The sequence below is a fragment of the Apis florea genome, unplaced genomic scaffold, assembly GCF_048593485.1.
Source record: "Apis florea isolate Af1SG1 unplaced genomic scaffold, ASM4859348v1 contig_3741_pilon, whole genome shotgun sequence".
In the NCBI taxonomy this organism is placed as follows: domain Eukaryota; kingdom Metazoa; phylum Arthropoda; class Insecta; order Hymenoptera; family Apidae; genus Apis; species Apis florea.
The window spans coordinates 1,453-5,144 of record NW_028256828.1 but is presented as its reverse complement, the minus strand read 5'-3'; the positions used below and the strand labels follow the sequence as shown (position 1 = coordinate 5,144).

Below are 3,692 nucleotides of genomic sequence, written 5' to 3'. Positions count from 1 at the left end.
AATAGATTCAATTCAAAATTTCCATATATAAAAATTTTAAAATCGTACAATATTTATAATTTCAATTTAATGAAAAAATAAATAAAATCTTTGTCAGTTTTTTGCGGTGGATTAAGTAAAACAAAACAACGCGTGCTAGAGCAAACGTTAAACGAAGCGGTGCGTGAAGCTATAAATGATGAAACATTTCGCAAAATCCAAAGATTAAGTTATGGTCAACATGGTCCAGATGAGGTAACGTAAAATTTCTAATTAATGTAATTATAAAATATAAGATTGTTTTTCATATAGTTTACACAAAAATTTCACACCAATAATGGTACAATTAACGTTACAAATATTGAACAAAAAGAACAAACTATGTATAATGGTTTCAATTTATCGGAAGGTTCTGGCAGTACGAACGAAGATTTGGCTGCTCTCAATAGATTAATCATATATCTTTTGGGACAGTCGAGTAATCCCAGTTCTGGTCATTTGGATTCTTGGCGCCGTTCCTGTAGAGCAAGTGCTCGAGGTTACAGACAATTACACAATATAAGCGCACAAGGAAGTACTATTGGCTTTAATATCGATACATCACTTTAATCATATAGTAAAATGGATTAAAATGAATATTAGGTAATAAACAATCGATATTGAATACCGCATCTCTCAATAACACATAAATTTTATTAAAGGTAATATAAGATTACTGTATTTTGTATAATAACAGATTAATAGCTTTGAGGAAACTGAAAAGTGAGATCAATTGTACTAATGATCGATCGAAAATGGCTCGGTTCCAAAGTATCGGTCGCCAAAATTATCCATATCGGGCAATACATAAAACTTCTCATTTATCACAAGATCTAAGGCAGATGTTACGATCTTTAAAATGCATAAGCAATCAAATGCACATGCACGCCAGATTCTACCATAAGTAAAGATACAAATAATACGTTTCATTTTGCAACGTCATGATCCAATAGGATTCAAATTGCCATAATAGCAGCAGCACCTGTTGCTACTGTTGTATCCATCAGTATCACTTTATAATCTTTAATATCTTTCGGCAACCGTAAATAATAAAACTGAAAAAATATTGCGATAATTTTTATATTAATATTTTAATAGAAATGAAGAATTTTATAAAGGTACACTTACTTCTGGCTCTCCAGTCTATTGATTCGTTTGGATAAGTATTTTTCCTATTCTAATATCTTTGCATATATCTCTGACAGCTTGTTCCATCGTTTCACTCGCACATAAAATGGAAACACCGCATATTTTATCCGTAGCAGCACGTTTTCCATTATATAATACTCCTTGTGATGTTTCTACTGTTACATCCTATAATTATATAATTATATAAATATATAATTATATAAATATATAATTTAAATAATAAAATCTCATTTCATTCATATTTCACTGATATATTAGCATTTACTTCGAAAGGTAAAAGAGATAGTGCGTATTCAATAATTAAACGTATCAGACGCTTAGAATAAAATAAAAATTCATCTCTGTATGTTTCCTTGTTTTTTATAAATGTGTAAGCTCTTTATCTGAAGTGTATCTGGAAGAAGGTAGAGAGAAGATGGGAATAGTTGACCGATATAAGAATGAGCTAATTTTTCTCTGAATTTGAAACCTCTCTAGAATAGAAAATGATAATAAGTAAATATTGAATAAAAGATACCAACATCTAAGAAACCGTTAATTTTACCAATTGAAGTTGTGTATGTACATGTTGTACATTGAGTTTTATCGCGACTTCGTTATCTCCGCTACGAGACACAATAATATCCGCGTGTACCATTAATGGAGCTATATAATAATAAAAAGCGGGTTATACCATAGTACTATACTGCTTTAATACACCTTCCCCTTTGTGATATATCTCTACGTAATTTCTGAGAAAACCTTATATAAGCATTAGTATCAACAAACATCTTCATGTCGTACATCTTGATCAATCGAAGGAAGTAGATCAATGGTAATTTGGTTTTTACTTTCGTACCTTACGTATTCAAAGCCACTCATTCTGCTTTCCTGAAAGTAGGTCAGCTTATCTTCAACACGTCGACATTGTAGAATGTGAATATTCCCTCAAATATAGACACCATACATTATTTTCTTTGAAACATAAAATAATATAATATATAAATTTTTACCAATATCAACATACAGTTCTACTCTCTACAATGCGTTAAAATTATAAATAGAAACTTCCACTATTCTACTCTCTTTCAAACGCTGTAATGTTTTAAGTAACTCAAAATCAAAAGCGTCAGGATGATCAAAATTATATTCATTGTGTGCAGCCATTTCATGCTGTTTTTCATTTAATATCTATAACAAAAAAAAATAAATATGTTATTGTTTATTTGGATTTAGTTTTAAAGAATAGTATTTATAACAAATTTTTCATATTTTATAAAATGAGTCCATACTAAGAAGTGTTATCCAAGGTACATCTAGAGATTCTATAATTTTTGTTGCAACTGTCTTTCCAGATGCACTACTTCCACAAATACCTAAAAATCATAATATCATCAGTTAACAACATCATATGTATAATTTTTTTTTAAAATAATATATATATTTTTATTGTTACCAACCAATTACAAAAGGTTGTTGATCAGCTGAATTATACCATTGTGGCCTATCAGCTGTATATATTGTTCTTAGTTTACTTCTAAGAATAGATTCTGCAGAAGTTTTTTTGATACTAGTAGTACATTGTCTTCTCGATCTAGGTGGTCTCTGTGAACCTAACAAATAAACAAAAAAAAAAAAAATAACTCTTTTAATTTATTTTTAAAATTATACAAGATTGTGTTAAATTAAAAATTGATTAAATTAAAAAGATATATAAATAATCAAAACAAAACTTAATCAAAATCAAGAATAAAAATTATTTTAATCTATAGGTGGTATGGTAAAAGATAAAGATACTTTTGGAAATTTTAACTGATTTCTTCAAATTATAAAAAGTAAACCAAGTACATCCTGTTTACCAAACACAGGTACTCCAAATCAATGAGTCTGTAAATAATTAGTATATCATTTATTTAACCACCAAAATAAGTAAGAAACTCATATAAAAAAATTTATTTTACAAGAAGTGAATTTAAATAAAAAAATTTTACCTGTAGAAGGTGGTCTCGGAGACTGCGGTGTAGAAGTTGATATCAGAACGTCTATAATGTTCAGCAACTTCGCATAATTCATCTACAAAAAAAATTTCTTATTCACCCAAACTTCATCATCACTAAATTACATAAAATTCAATGAATATACATTGTAATTGATGATGTAGTGAAATGAAATACCATTATCTTTCTGAACTTGCCGAATTTCGCGGATCAAAATACTGCATTTTAGCTACCATGTTCTCAATTACATGTAATACAAATTAGAGTGCATTCACGGCATATGGTAAATGACGTTGCAAAACTATAATTCACAAAACTGTATTCTGTTAAGTATCCAGGATTGCCGCATAATTCCTACATTGAGAGTAGTGGGAAAATTAATTAATTATTCTTAATGTAAGAATTCATGTGATGGATGACATATGTAGATATATGTAGAGTATTTTTTATCATCACTTATATATAGTAATAAGTCTATAGTGCAACTTATTTATGGAAAATCAGAAAAATAAAAAATATTAAATAATAAATCTACACTGTATTTTATCT

General features: G+C 28.5%; 1 pseudogene across 1 annotated transcript; it reads right to left on the bottom strand.

Moving 5' to 3' along the window:
* Positions 1-654: 654 nt before the first annotated feature.
* Positions 655-3,379, bottom strand: LOC100866767 (uridine-cytidine kinase-like 1; annotated as a pseudogene). Its single transcript, XR_015294296.1, has 10 exons — positions 3,341-3,379; positions 3,138-3,219; positions 2,607-2,759; positions 2,421-2,522; positions 2,170-2,339; positions 2,061-2,121; positions 1,712-1,955; positions 1,433-1,640; positions 1,147-1,332; positions 655-1,073 (listed from the first exon to the last, which is right to left on the bottom strand). The product of XR_015294296.1 is annotated as a uridine-cytidine kinase-like 1 (transcript).
* Positions 3,380-3,692: the final 313 nt, after the last annotated feature.